The sequence below is a fragment of the Lolium perenne genome, chromosome 6 (genome assembly GCF_019359855.2).
Source record: "Lolium perenne isolate Kyuss_39 chromosome 6, Kyuss_2.0, whole genome shotgun sequence".
In the NCBI taxonomy this organism is placed as follows: Eukaryota; Viridiplantae; Streptophyta; class Magnoliopsida; order Poales; family Poaceae; genus Lolium; species Lolium perenne.
Genome location: NC_067249.2, coordinates 19,886,064 through 19,902,718, shown reverse-complemented (window position 1 = coordinate 19,902,718; position 16,655 = coordinate 19,886,064).

Genomic DNA, 16,655 nt, shown 5'->3' with positions numbered 1-16,655 from the left:
TGGGGCCGTCGCGACAAGGCGATATTTGCGCGCTGCGTCGAGCTCCGCCTCCACCTGCGCCGCGCGGCTGCCGTCTCTCTCCCGACCTCATCCGCATGCAGTGGAACGCCCTCGTCCGCCCCACGCCGAGCTCCGGCTCTGTGCGCGGCCGCCGCCTCTTTCGACCTCCACCGCCTGCTGCAAGCTACGCGCCGCCCATCGAGGTGCTGCAAGCAAGGGCGCCACATGCTCCTAGCGGCGGGCGGAGTTGCTACCGGTGGGCGTAGTTGCTACCGTCGGCGGATGGAGTTGCTACCGTTGGCGCACGGAGTTGCTGCCAGCATACTTCGTCGGTGCTACCATAGGCGAGCAGATGTGCTACCAAAGAAGGACGCTGCTGCTACCATGGAAGGAGGCGGCGCTACCACAGGCGAGCGGAGATGCTACAAATGGAGGGCGGCGGCGCTACCATAGATGAGCGGAGATGCTACAAAAGAAGGGCGCCGGCGCTACCATAGGCGAGCGGAGATGCTACAAAAGGATGGCATCAATGCTACCATCCTTGCCGGCGTTTGCTACTCGCCGGAGTTGGGATGCTACAAGGTGGACTTCTCGCCGGAGTTAGGGACGGAGGTGCTACCAAGAGCGACGAGTTTGCTACCAAGAAGTTGACATCGCCGGCAAGTCCGCTGGCGTGGGCAGCGGCGCTGTAGGTGAGGTTGCCGGCGTGGGCGGCGGCGCTGTCGGTGAGGTTGCCGGCGTGCGCGGCGGTACTGCCGGCGCGGCCGAAGCGCTACATTGGTACGCGGCGGGAGTCCCTGAAGGCACATGCGTTCGTGAGTTGCTTTTTCGTTTTGCTTTCCGAGTCCGCATGAGAGCGTTGACCCAATATACGGTCCGATTAGTGTCATCGGACGGCTAGCGACCCGGGGGATCGAGGGATTTGATCCCCCGGGGGACGCTCAGCACTGTCCAATCTATATGGATACCCCTGATGGGTTTCTAGTAAAAGGTGAAGAAAGAAAGGTGTGCAAGTTGCTGAATTCTTTATATGTCCTGAAACAAGCACCTAAGCAATGGCATGAGAAGTTTGACAGAACTTTAACTTCTATAAGCTTTGTTGTCAATGAGGCTGACAAGTGCGTTTACTATCGCCATGGCGGGGGCGAAGGTGTTATACTGTGTTTGTATGTGGATGATATTTTGATATTTGGTACAAACATTAAAGTAATACATGAGGTCAAGTCTTTCTTGTTAAAGTGTTTTGATATGAAAGACCTGGGAGAAGATGATGTGATTCTGAATATCAAGCTTATTAAGAACGAGAGTGGGATTACTCTAATGCAATCCCATTATGTTGAGAAGATCTTGAGCCGGTTCGGCTATATTGATAGCAAGTTTTCTCCAACACCTTATGATCCCAGTGTGACATTACGCAAGAACCGGAGGATTGTCGTAGATCAATTGAGATATTCTCAGACCGTTGGCTCACTCATGTACTTACACTACAAGAAAAGTTGCCATGGCCGACGAAGTTGAAGTCGCGTCATGGTTGCTGGTGTACCATGGCCGACGATTTTGGGTCTGTCCGTTGTGCATGTCAAAACGTTTTTTTTCTCGTTTTTGAGGCCACCTAGCCCGACGAAAACGGCCAAAACGTTGCGTATGGTGGCCCGGGACGTGGTGCATCTCGAATTCTCGGGTTCGCCGGCCGAGTCAACGCAAATCCGCACCGCCGAGGGATGTAGGGCCCAGATGGCAGCCTCTCTGGCATTGTTTTTTTTCTCGATCGCGCCATCTCGTTCAACGCTCTCCGATCGAGCCGTTTACGATGCAGGATCATGGGTCCCGCATGTCATCCTCTATGAACCAAAATTCTTTCTATTCTTGGATTTTTTTTGACCCCCTGATTTCTGGCTACTTCCTTTTTCTTTTGATCCCTTGCCGCCTTGGAAACGTTGACACCGATGCTGCTAATTGGGACCCGCATGTCATCCTCTATGAGCAATCAACTTTCTTTTCTTGGAGTTTTTTTTGGCACCTCAAATTTGGTCACTTGCCTTTTTCTTTCGATCCCCTGCCGCCTCTCAAACGGTGATACCGCTGCTGCTAAATGGGACCCGCATGTCATCCTCTATGTACTATAAAACTTTCTTTTCTTGGATTTTTTTTGGCACCTCATATTTGGTCACTTACCTTTTTCTTTCGATCCCATGCCGCCTCTCAAACGGTGAGACCGCTGCTGCTAAATGGGACCCGCATGTCATCCTCTATGTACTATAAAACTTTCTTTTCTTGGATTTTTTTTGGAACCTCATATTTGGTCACTTGCCTTTTTCTTTCGATCCCGTGCAGCCTCTCAAACGGTGATACCGCTGCTGCTAAATGGGACCCGCATGTCATCCTCTATGTACAATCAAGTTTCTTTTCTTGAATTATTTTTGGCTCCTGATATTTGGTCACTTGCATTTTTCTTTCGATCTCATGCCACGTTGAGGACCCCTGCAGCTCATGGGACCCTCATGTCATCCTCTATTTACATTAAAATTTCTTTTCTTGGATTATTTTTGGCTCCTGATATTTGGTCACTTGCCTTTTTCTTTCGATCCCGTGCAGCCTCTCAAACGTTGATACCGTCTTGCTAAATGGGACCCGCATGTCATCCTCTATGTACACTCAAGTTTCTTTTCTTGAATTATTTTTGGCTCCTGATATTTGGTCACTTGCCTTTTTCTTTCGATCTCATGCCACGTTTGAAACGTTGAGGAACCTGCTGGCTCATGGGACCCGCATGTCATCCTCTATGTGCTATAAAAGTTTATTTTCTTGGGTTTTTTTTCACCCTCTGATTTTTGGCTATTTCCTTTTTCTTTTGATCCCCTGCCGCCTTGGAAACGTTGAGTAAGCTGCTGACTCATGGGACCCGCATGTCATCCTCTATGTACAATCAACTTTCTTTCTCTTTTGATCTCAAGCCGCATTTGAAACGTTGAGACCGCTGCTGCTAATTGGGACCCGCATGTCATCCTCTATGTACAATAAAGTTTTTTTCTTGGATTATCTTTGGCTCCTGATATTTTGTCACTTGCCTTTTTCTTTCGATCTCATGCCGCCTTTGAAACATTGAGTAAGCTGCTGGCTCATGGGTCCCGCATGTCATCCTCTACGAACAATAAAAGTTTCCTTTCTTGGAGTTATTTTTGACCCCTAATTTCTGGCTATTTGCCTTTTTCTTTTGATCTCCTGCCCCCTTTGAAACGATGACGACGCAGCTGGCAGGTCGGTCCCACATGTCATCCTCCGTGAACAATAAAAGTTTCCTTTGATGGATTTATTTTGAACCCCTAATTAATTTCGGGATATTTCCTTTTTTCCTTTGATCCCCTGTCGCCTTGGAATCGTTGAGGATGCTGCTGCCTCATGGGTCCCGCATGTCATCCTCTCAGAATGGTAAATGTTTCTTTTCTTGGATTTTGTTGACCAAACGATTTTTGGCTTATTTTTTCTTTCGATCTCCTGCAGCCTTTAAAACGTTCGAGCGCTGCTGCTCACGGGTCCCACATGTCAACCTCTATGAACAATAAACGGCGAGGATGTTCTTGCCTCATGGGTCCCGCATGTCATCCTCTCGGAAACGAAAATGTTTCTTTTCTTGTATTTTTTACCAACAGATTTTTGGTTTATTTTTTCTTTCCATCCCTGCTGCCTTTAAAACGTTGACGACGCTGCTTGGCTCATGGGTCCCCGATGTCGGCCTCCCGTACAAGAAACATGTGATATCTTGATTATTTTGCGAGACAATAAACATTGTATTTCGCTACGAGCTATTGCAAACGGATAAATTAAATCTTTATTTTTACATAAACAAACTTATATGTTGAATCTCCTTGTTTTGTGTTTTTGCGAAGCATAGGACTTTCCTTTTTTTTAGAAAAATCCGAACTTTCCTGTTTTGGAGTGGGCTGAAATTGTACGAGTAAAAAGGCCCAGCGGGATAGTTCGAAGGCCCGGATGTCCAGGATGCAGCCCAATTGAAATCTTTCTTTTCTTGGATTTTTTTTCACCCCACGATTTACGGCTACTTCATTTTTCTTTTGGTCTGTGCCGCCTTGGAAATGTTGAGACCGCTGCTGCAAAATGGGACCCGTATGTCATCCTCTATGTACAATAAAATTTCTTTTCTTGGATTATTTTTGGCTCCTGATATTTGGTCACTTGCCTTTTTCTTTCAATCTCATGCCGACTTTGAAACGTTGAGGAAGCTGCTTTGGCTCATGGGTCCCGCATGTCATCCTCTATGAACAATAAAAGTTTCCTTTGTTGGATTTATTTTTTACCCCTAATTTCTGGTTATTTGCCTTTTTCTTTTGATCCCCTGCCCCCTTTGAAACCATGACGACGCAGGCGGTGTCGGTCCCACATGTCATCCTCTATGAACAATAAAGGTTTCCTTTGATAGATTTATTTTTTACCCTAATTAATTTCTGGCTATTTCCTATTTTTATTTTGATCCCCTCGCCTTGGAATAGTTGAGGATCTTTCTTTGCCTCATGGGTCCCGCATGTCATCCTCTCAGAAAGGTAAAAGTTTCATTTCTTGGATTTTGTTTACCAACTGATTTTTGGCTTTTTTTGTTTCGATCTCCTGCCGCCTTTAAAACGTTGACGACGCTGCTGGCTCATGGGTCCCCAATGTCAGCCTCCCCGTACTGCAAATCCTCTTTCTGCAAAGGTTGTATTTCTAGCTAGATAGCTAAGGTGGATTCGAATGCCGTGGTTCAGGCAGCTCAGGTAAGCCTTCTTGCACTGATTAATGGAACTAGTGTATAGCAAGGTCAAGACATGTGGCTTGGTGTAATGAATCTATTTGAATCATGTTGTGGATTCAATCTGATAGTTCTCTAACAGGTCAGCCAAAATAGAAATTAAGTTTTTTTCTAAAACGGAAATGCAAATTAAGATGAACACAAACATTAGTTATCATAATAGCTGATCATACATACATACTTGCTAAGAGCAAAAGCTTGCCAGAGTTTTACCACCCATACAATTAATTAGCGATTGAGATAAGATAACCTTATATAAGTATAACTACAAATGCATTTGCTAAGGGCTCATGGGACAATAGAACTAGACAACCGCAAACTTGATGACCAGCATGTCACAGCGGCATCGAAAGATCTTGACCTTCAACTTTGATCCAATGCGAAGTTTGGCACCGTCAATGAACTTTTTCCACCTGGAAGTAACAGCCAAGCGGCCATCTGTGGGACTGACGGAGTACCGTCCCTCCACGGTGAGACCTTCACTCTCCATGATGAGGGAAATCTTGCCCCTTCGGCCAGCATTGAGATCCTTGGCGATACTTTTAGGCAATTTCTGATTCAAAGCAAGAGATACCAACAAAAATTAGTCAATGGCACCAATGCAATCGAAGACTGAACCATGTGAGACTTTGAGCAGAGAAGACATCAAGATAAGAGCGGTTATGCTTTGTCATATACTCACGAACATAGCCTTCGGATGCGTCCTGGTCACCACACGGGTGGCCACGGCAATGAGTGAGACCTCGGTGATCCGGGTGGGGCAGGTGCGGGAGCCTGGGCTGGTACACGAGCTGGTGTCGATGCGGAGACCGCTGGGCGAGGTGCAATAAACGGTGCCTCTAGAGGAACCGGTGCTTGATCTGAGAGGCTGAGGCGAGGTGCGGTAAACGGTGCAGCTAGAGGAACCGATCTTGATGCGGGGAGCCTGCTGGGCAGGTGTAGTATATGGGGCCTCTACAGGAACCAATGCTGATGTAGGGGCCTGCTGGGTAGATGCAATAAACGGTGCTGGTACAGGAACCGGTGCTGATGCAGGAGAGTGGGAAGCCGGTGCCGGTGCTGGTGTGGGTGCCCTTTGTGACATCCGCTCCTGTTCCATCAGGGGATCTGCAGCTTTGATCATGTTAAACCCAGCAAGCTAGAACGAGAGGGAATGGTTTAGAACAACTGCTCAGAATGCAGTAATCAAAGGATATGAGTACAAAAAAGTTACATATTATATATTTGGAAGTGTCTCCAACTCTGTAAGCAGTTACGTATATCTGCCCGTTTGAGTTTCTGATCCTCAGCTCGTCGCCCTTCTTTAGACCGTAGTCAAAAGCAAACTTTCTCCAATCATGTCCATACAAATATGTGATGGCCTGCGTCTTGTAGACATACACCTCATAGACCGTGTAGGTGTTCATCAATTTGCCATTGCCATGCATAGTGAAAGACCCTTCATGCGGACACATCTGGTTAATCATTGGACGAAGTTCACAAGGTACGATCTGCGGTGAAAATTGATACTAATGTAAGAAGCAGGAAGACTAAAAACAAGACTTTACTATATGCCAATTCATGCTAAACCACTGAGAATACATACCTGTAACTCTGTGAAGGAGTTATTAGAAAGGTAGATAGAGCCATAGGAGGTGTTATATGCGGGGTATATACATGGGCCCGCCATATTCCCGCAAGCTCGGCATCGGGATGGTGAAGGAAACATGGGAGGTACTACTGGTGCGTAGCGCTGAATGTAAGTGGAAGAATTAGGTTGTGTAAAGTGCATAGTTCAGAGCAATGCAAATGTTGACAAGCGAGTGCATAACACTATGTTACAACCGAGCAGTCAAAATTTAGTGTATGATGAATATAAGCATGCTAATTTGGCGTTTCCGAATTCCAAGAAGCGAGAGACAGAGTCGGTGATAATATCGTAAATAAATCATGGCATGTATATGTGGCTTAAGAAAATATACCCGAACCCTTGGATGGTTACGGCCCGGCTGGTCCTTGGACTTGAGCTTATATAAGCATCCGAAGGTGGGGTGACAGTAACTTGGTGGCAGCCTCTGCAGATGCCTCATCAGCAGCGGTTGCAATCCTTTTGACCAATGAAGGCTTAGCAGGTTTCGATGCATATGAAAATTGATGAGCAACGAGACATCAGCGAGTGATATATAAAATGAATCTATGAGACACTGATGCATATAGTGCTGGATGTAAGTGGAAGAATAGGGTTGTGTGTGTTTATGAACTATTGGTAAGCATAATTAGACAAAGCCGGCAATAAACAGACAAATCAAATCATGTATGAGGATTAAGAAAATATACCTGCTTAAAAAGGATACCACCAGTGGCCCGTGGCCTTGTGCTTGAGGAGGTTTTCGAGAAGATGGTGGCGGCACCATCATCTTCACGCAGCCTCATCAGGATCATTTTTTATCCATTTGAGTAGAGGCACAGAAGCTTCATCCTGCATATGAATAGCAACAGAACTCATCATTGATATTTAATAAATCTATGAGATGGACTGATGCAAAAAGTGCGGGATGTAAGTGGAAGAATAGGGTTGTGCATAGACAACGATTGACAACAATGCAAATGATTACAAAAGAAGCCAACGGAACTCAACAGTTTATATCTTTGGATGAGACAGACTGAAAAGTGAAAAATTAGTGTATGATGATTGTAAGCAAACGCAGTGTTTCTGAACTTTTGGTAAGCATTAGGCAAAGCCAATAGTAATTAAACAGATAATAATAAAATCATGTATGTGGATTAAGAAAATATACCAGATTCATTAAAAGGTCACCACCCAGCTGGCCCATGGCCTCGTGCTTGTAGAGGTTTTCGGATGATGGTGCCGGCACCATCGTCCTCACAGCAGCCTCATCAGCCTCATTTTGCATCCACTTGAGTAAAGGCGCAGCAGTTTCAGCCTGCATAAGAATGGGAACAGATCTCGGCGGTGATATTGAATGACTCAGACAGATCGATGCATATAGTCTTGGATGTAAGTGGAAGGGTATGGCTGTGTATGGACAACAGTTCACAACAATGCAAGGGTGTGTTCGGTTCTGAAACAGCGTGGAATGGAATGGAATGGTTCCATTTCAGAGGAATGGAATGGTTACATTTTTTCGGTTGGGAAAAATGGAGAGCGGAACAGATCAAGGTTAAACTAATCATTTGCCTCAAAATTGTAATTAGCAATTGCAAATGACATTTAATCTCAAAATCGTAATTAACAGCGCCTAATAGTGCTCTTTTAATCTAAAAATCGTAATTAACATCATTTTTTGTTGGGTTAGGGGAACTGGAGAGTAGATGAACATTACTGTATGATGATTGTAAGCAAACGAATTTGGTGTTTCTAAACTTTTGGCTTCGAGATCTTATGGGCTTCAACTATAGCCTACCCCAACTTGTTTGGGACTGAAAGGCTTGGTTGTTGTTGTTGTTGTTGTAAACTTTTGGCAAGCATTAGAAAAAACCGACAATAAACAGACAAATATCAAGGCATGTTTTGTGGATTAAGAAAATATACCATATTCATTAAAAGATCACCACCCAGCGGGCGCGTGGCCTTGTGCTTGTAGAGGCATTTAGAAGATGGGGGCGGCATCAACATACTGGCAGCCTGATCAGCCGCAGTTTTGATCTTCCTTTTGAGTAAAGGCCCTAAAGTTTCAGTCTGCATATGAATAGCAAAACAAAAGGCAGACCTCAGCAGTGATATTGAATTACTGTATGACATAGACTGATGCATATAGTGGATGCTCTTAGCCTTTTGCACCATGAACACTAGCTATGGGCAGACAAAAAAAAACTACTCCAGTTGACTCAGCTTTGTCTAGATACCTCCATCCCAAAGCTTAAGGCTTATTTATTTTTGAGAAATCAAAACAAGTAAAGTTTGACCAAAATTTTAGAACATTCTATCAACAAATATAATATTGTGTAGATACCGTAGGAAAATATATTTCACAACCTATTTAATGATATTAATTTTGTATTTTGCATGTTAATGATTTTTGGTAAAAGCTTAGTCAAACATGGTATAGTTTGACTTTCTAAAAATAATATAATCCCTAAGCTTTGGGATGGAGGTAGTAGTATCTAGAGCTAAAAACACATCTAGATACATCCGTATCTACAGATAGTTGAGTCAATTAATTTGGATCTGAGGGAGTATTAGATTCAGACTACATCATGGTAAGTTGGTTAAAAAAAAATTACCCCTCGGCGGTCCCTGCCCAGCTCGGCAGTGGCATTTCGCTTCTTGTGCTGCAGACCGGGCCATGCTCCTGTAGCAGGTGGGGCGCTATTCTCGTTCCCCATAGCCTCAGCACGGAACATGGAGGTACCAACCTGATACAGAGAATATAGAGCATGGTGTCACAGAGGCTTTATGCACAAACAACTGAAGACATGTGCTACTTTAAGCATCTTCCAGAACAGGAACAGATTGAGGATGCAGACAGACAGAGTGGATAAGCAAACGGAGTACCTGCTTTGTGAGGCTGGGGACGCAGCTCAGGCTCAGCCAACTGCCCACATGCGTGGTGGCCTTACGCTCCATTGCCCCCCACCACCACCGAGGTATTTCCTTTCCTGTACAAGCTGACAAAAGATACATTGAGGATCTGCAGAAACTACAAAGGTTGCAAATGTCGACAAATAAAGGAAGAACACCCCAATCCAAGCAAAGGTAGCCCCCGCCCCCACCCCCATCAATCACTCCCAGCGCGAGGGTGACCAGAAAGACACCCCTTCACCCAGAATAGGAATAGTAGATGCGCAAGATATCGAGGTGAGGAAAAAAGAACCGATCTCGAGAAAGGAAAGAGCATTACTAGTACTACCTAATCCGCTTGGTCTAGATGCAGCTTGCCCCTCCAAGCTGGATGCCTGGACGGTGGAGGCGAAAGGAGGGGATCGAGCTAGCGTCTTGCATCCGTCGGCTGTCTGCACTCGATCGGGAGAGACAAAGAGGGCTACATAAAGGGGAGGGGTAACATATTTTATTACACAGTGAACTTACTGATGTGACTAGTCATTACATGTCTCACTGAAAACTGGGGCCCATAGTGTGGCACCCCAAATTCACTTGAACCTGCACGGCGGGACGCATTGGCGCGTCAAGAAAACCCCCGAATTGTAGCGGGGAAATGAAACATTTCACAAAAATTCGAAATTCAAGCACACTGCCAAGCGCCAAGCACGCGGGCTGTTCCTTCCTCTTCCTCGGTTCCTCCTCCCCTATCCGAAAAAACCCCAAATCCCAAGCTCAAACAACAACAAAAAAAACCAAATCCCCTGGCCGCCATGCATGTCCTCGTTAACCCGCTGGAGATCGTTCCCGGACGAGGCGGACCCCCCCGCCCTGAGATCCCGAGTTCGTCCGTTCCGTCCACCTCGAGGCACTGCGTGCTGTCCCGCAGCGGCGGCTTGAGGGCGTGATGTCTACGCCCCCTCCTTTTCCTGTAGACAGTGTTGGGCCTCCAAGAGCAGAGGTTTGTAGGACAGCAGCAAGTTTTCCCTTAAGTGGATCACCCAAGGTTTATCGAACTCAGGGAGGAAGAGGTCAAAGATATCCCTCTCATGCAACCCTGCAACCACAAAGCAAGAAGTCTCTTGTGTCCCCAACACACCAAATAGGTGCACTAGTTTGGTGAAGAGATAGTGAAATACAGGTGGTATGAATAAGTATGAGCAGTAGCAACGGCACCAGAAAAGTGCTTTGCCCAGGACAGTAAACAAGCAGTAGTAACGCAGCAGTAGTAACGCAGTAAAACAGTAAACAAGCAGCGATATCAGTATTTAGGAACAAGGCCTAGGGATTAGACTTTCACTAGTGGACACTCTCAACATTGATCACATAACAGAATAGATAAATGCATACTCTACACTCTTGTTGGATGATGAACACATTGCGTAGGATTACACGAACCCTCAATGCCGGAGTTAACAAGCTCCACAATTCAATGTTCATATTTAAGTAACCTTAGAGTGTAAGATAGATCAATACGACTAAACCAAGTACTAACGTAGCATGCACACTGTCACCTTCATGCTAAGAAAGGAGGCATAGATCACATCAACTCTATCATAGCAATAGTTAACTTCGCAATCTACAAGAGATCATGATCATAGCATAAACCAAGTACTAACATGGATGCACACACTGTCACCATTACACCGTGTAGGAGGAATAAAACTACTTTAATAACATTGCTAGAGTAGCACATAGATAAATTGTGATACAAATACATTGCAATCATAAAGAGATATAAATAAGCACTTCACTATGCCATTCATAACAGTGAATAAGTATTCTGTGAAATATAGCCTAAGAGACCCACACGGTGCACACACTGTCACCTTTACACACGTGGGACAAGGAGTCTCCGGAGATCACATAAGTAAAATTCACTTGACTAGCATAACGACATCTAGATTACAATCATCATCCTATGAATCTCAATCATGTAAGGCAGCTCATGAGATTATTGTATTGAAGCACATAGGAGAGAGATGAACCACATAGCTACCGGTACAGCCCCGAGCCTCGATGGAGAACTACTCCCTCCTCATGGGAGCAGCAGCAGTGATGAAGATGGCGGTGGAGATGGCAGCGGTGTCGATGGAGAAGCCTTCCGGGGGCACTTCCCCGTTCCGGCGGCGTGCCGGAACAGAGACTCCTGTCCCCCAGATCTTGGCTTCGCGATGGCGGCGGCTCTGGAAGGTTTCTGTCGGTTTCGTCGAACGTATCAGGGTTTTCGCGACGGAGGCTTTAAATAGGCGAAGAGGCGGCGCCAGAGGGTCGAAGGGGTGCCCACACCATAGGGTGGCGCGGGCCCCCTGGCCGCGCCGGCCTAGGGTTTGGTGGGCCTGTGCCCCCTCTCTGCCGGCTCTCGGGTGTTCTGGATGCTTCCGGGCAAAATAGGAACCTGGGCGTTGATTTCGTCCGATTCCGAGAATATTTCGTTACTAGGATTTCTGAAACCAAAAACAGCAGAAACAAAGAATCGGCACTTCGGCATCTTGTTAATAGGTTAGTTCCAGAAAATGCACGAATATGACATAAAGTGTGCATAAAACATGTAGATAACATCAATAATGTGGCATGGAACATAAGAAATTATCGATACGTCGGAGACGTATGAGCATCCCCAAGCTTAGTTCTGCTCGTCCCGAGCAGGTAAAACGATAACAAAGATAATTTCTGGAGTGACATGCCATCATAAACTTGATCATACTATTGTAAGCATATGTAATGAATGCAGCGATCAAACAATGGTAAATGACATGAGTAAACAACTGAATCATAAAGCAAAGACTTTTCATGAATAGTAATTTCAAGACAAGCATCAATAAGTCTTGCATAAAAGTTAACTCATAAAGCAATAATTCAAAGTAAAGGCATTGAAGCAACACAATGGAAGATTAAGTTTCAGCGGTTGCTTTCAACTTATAACATGTATATCTCATGGATATTGTCAACATAGAGTAATATAATAAGTGCAATATGCAAGTATGTAGGAATCAATGCACAGTTCACACAAGTGTTTGCTTCTTGAGATGGAGAGAAATAGGTGAACTGTCTCAACAATAAAAGTAAAAGAATGGTCCTTCAAAGAGGAAAGCATCGATTGCTATATTTGTGCTAGAGCTTCTATTTTGAAAACATAAAGAGAGCATAAAAATAAAGTTTTGAGAGGTGTATGTTGTTGTCAACGAATGGTAGCGGGTACTCTAACCCCCTTGCCAGACAAACCTTCAAAGAGCGGCTCCCATTTTATTTTATTTTGGGTGGCACTCCTTCCAACCTTTCTTTCACAAACCATGGCTAACCGAATCCTCGGGTGCCTACCAACAATCTCATACCATGAAGGAGTGCCTTTTTATTTTAGTTTTATTACGATGACACTCCTCCCAACCTTTGCTTACACAAGCCATGGCTGACCGAATCCTTCGGGTGCCGTCCAACAATCACATACCATGGAGGAGTGTTTATTTTTGTTAATTAATTTGGGACTGGGAATCCCATTGCCAGCTCTTTTTGCAAAATTATTGGATAACGGATGAAGCCACTAGTCCATTGGTGAAAGTTGCCCAACAATATTGAAAGATAAACACCACATACTTCCTCATGAGCTATAAAACATTGACACAAATCAGAGGTGATAAATTTTGAATTGTTTAAAGGTAGCACTCAAGCAATTTACTTTGGAATGGCGGAGAAATACCATGTAGTAGGTAGATATGGTGGACACAAATGGCATAGTGGTTGGCTCAAGGATTTTGGATGCATGAGAAGTAATCCCTCTCGATACAAGGTTTAGGCTAGCAAGGCTTATTTGAAACAAACACAAGGATGAACCGGTGCAGCAAAACTCACATAAAAGACATATTGAAAACATTATAAGACTCTACACCGTCTTCCTTGTTGTTCAAACTCAATACTAGAAATTATCTAGACTTTAGAGAAACCAAATATGCAAACCAAATTTCAGCATGCTCTATGTATTTCTTCATTAATGGGTGAAAAGCATATGATGCAAGAGCTTAAACATGAGCACAACAATTGCCAAGTATCACATTATCCAAGACATTTATAGCAATTACTACATGTATCATTTTCCAATTCCAACCATATAACAATTTAACGAAGAAGAAACTTCGCCATGAATATTAAAAGCTAGGAACACATGTGTTCATATGCAACAGCGGAGCGTGTCTCTCTCCCACACAAGCATGATGTAATCCAATTTATTCAAACACAAACAAAAATAAGAAACATACAGACGCTCCAAGCAAAGTGCATAAGATGTGACCGAATAAAAATATAGTTTCAAGAGAAGGAACCTGATAATTTGTCGATGAAGAAGGGGATGCCTTGGGCATCCCCAAGCTTAGACGCTTGAGTCTTCTTGATATATGCAGGGGTGAACCACCGGGGCATCCCCAAGCTTAGAGCTTTCACTCTTCTTGATCATAGTATATCATCCTCCTCTCTTGACCCTTGAAAACTTCCTTCACACCAAACTTCTCATAAACTTCATTAGAGGGGTTAGTACATAATCAAAAACTCACATGTTCAGAGGTGACACAATCATTCTTAACACTTCTGTACATTGCTCAAAGCTACTGGAAGGTAATGGAACAAAGAAATCCACCCAACACAGCGAAAGAAACAATGCGAAATAAAATGCAGAATCTGTCAAAACAGAACAGTCTGTAAAGACGAATTTTTAATAAATACTTCCGTTGCTCAGATCAGAAAACTCAAAACTAATGAAAGTTGCGTACATATATGAGGAACACACACGTAAATTGGCATATTTTTCTGATTTTTCTACAGAGAAAACAGCCCAGATTCGTGACAGATAGAAATCTGTTTCTGCGCAGAAATCCAAATCTAGTATCAACCTTCGATTAGAGGCTTCACTTGGCACAACAAAACACAAAACTAAGATAAGGAGAGGTTTCTACAGTAGTAAACAACTTCCAAGACACAAATATAAAACAAAGTACTGTAGCAAAATAACACATGGGTTATCTCCCAAGAAGTTCTTTCTTTATAGCCATTAAGATGGGCTCAGCAGTTTTAATGATGCACTCATAAGAAATAGTATTTGAAGCAAAAGAGAGCATCAAGAGGCAAATTCAAAACACATTTAAGTCTAACATGCTTCCTATGCATGGGAATCTTGTAAATAAACAAGTTCATGAAGAGCAAAGTAACAAGCATAGGAAGATAAAACAAGTATAGCTTCAAAAATTTCAGCACATAGAGAGGTGTTTTAGTAACATGAAAATTTCTACAACCATATTTTCCTCTCTCATAATAATATCCAGTAGCATCATGAGCAAACTCAACAATATAACTATCACATAAAGCATTCTTATCATGAGTCTCATGCATAAAATTATTACTCTTCACATAAGCATAATCAATTTTATTAGTTGTAGTGGGAGCAAATTCAACAAAGTAGCTATCATTATCATTCTCATCAAGTGTAGGAGGCATAGTATAATCACAACAAAATTTACTCTCCATAGTAGGCGGCACCAAAAGACTACTATCATTATAATCATCATAAATAGGAGGCAAAGTATCATCAAAGAAAATTTTCTCCTCAATGCTTGGGGGACTAGAAAGATCATGAAAACCAGCTTCCCCAAGCTTAGAACTTTCTATATCATTATCAACAATGGTGTTCAAAGCGTTCATACTAATATTACTACCAGCATGCAAATAAGATTCCATAGGTTTTTTAATTTTCGCATCAAACAATCCATGTTTTAAATCAGGAAATAGCATAAGAAGCTCATTCTTGTCCATTATGCCAAACTAGTGTAAACAAGAAACAAAAAGATGCAATTGCAGGATCTAAAAAAAATAGCTTCGAGTACTTACGACGCCGGAAAATAGCTTAGTAGCCGAGATCCGGAGTGTGAGTACCTTTTACCTTTCCTCCCCGGCAACGGCGCCAGAAAATAGCTTGATGTCTACGCCCCCTCCTTTTCCTGTAGACAGTGTTGGGCCTCCAAGAGCAGAGGTTTGTAGGACAGCAGCAAGTTTTCCCTTAAGTGGATCACCCAAGGTTTATTGAACTCAGGGAGGAAGTGGTCAAAGATATCCCTCTCATGCAACCCTGCAACCACAAAGCAAGAAGTCTCTTGTGTCCCCAACACACCAAATAGGTGCACTAGTTCGGCGAAGAGATAGTGAAATACAGGTGGTATGAATAAGTATGAGCAGTAGCAACGGCACCAGAAAAGTGCTTTGCCCAGGACAGTAAACAAGCAGTAGTAACGCAGCAGTAGTAACGCAGTAAAACAGTAAACAAGCAGCGATATCAGTATTTAGGAACAAGGCCTAGGGATTAGACTTTCACTAGTGGACACTCTCAACATTGATCACATAACAGAATAGATAAATGCATACTCAACACTCTTGTTGGATGATGAACACATTGCGTAGGATTACACGAACCCTCAATGCCGGAGTTAACAAGCTCCACAATTCAATGTTCATATTTAAGTAACCTTAGAGTGTAAGATAGATCAATACGACTAAACCAAGTACTAACGTAGCATGCACACTGTCACCTTCATGCTAAGAAAGGAGGCATAGATCACATCAATACTATCATAGCAATAGTTAACTTCGCAATCTACAAGAGATCATGATCATAGCATAAACCAAGTACTAACACGGATGCACACACTGTCACCATTACACCGTGTAGGAGGAATAAAACTACTTTAATAACATTGCTAGAGTAGCACATAGATAAATTGTGATACAAATACATTGCAATCATAAAGAGATATAAATAAGCACTTCACTATGCCATTCATAACAGTGAATAAGTATTATGTGAAATATAGCCTAAGAGACCCACACGGTGCACACACTGTCACCTTTACACACGTGGGACAAGGAGTCTCCGGAGATCACATAAGTAAAATTCACTTGACTAGCATAACGACATCTAGATTACAATCATCATCATATGAATCTCAATCATGTAAGGCAGCTCATGAGATTATTGTATTGAAGCACATAGGAGAGAGATGAACCACATAGCTACCGGTACAGCCCCGAGCCTCGATGGAGAACTACTCCCTCCTCATGGGAGCAGCAGCAGTGATGAAGATGGCGGTGGAGATGGCAGCGGTGTCGATGGAGAAGCCTTCCGGGGGCACTTCCCCGTTCCGGCGGCGTGCCGGAACAGAGACTCCTGTCCCCCAGATCTTGGCTTCGCGATGGCGGCGGCTCTGGAAGGTTTCTGTGGGTTTCGTCGAACGTATCAGGGTTTTCGCGACGGAGGATTTAAATAGGCAAAGAGGC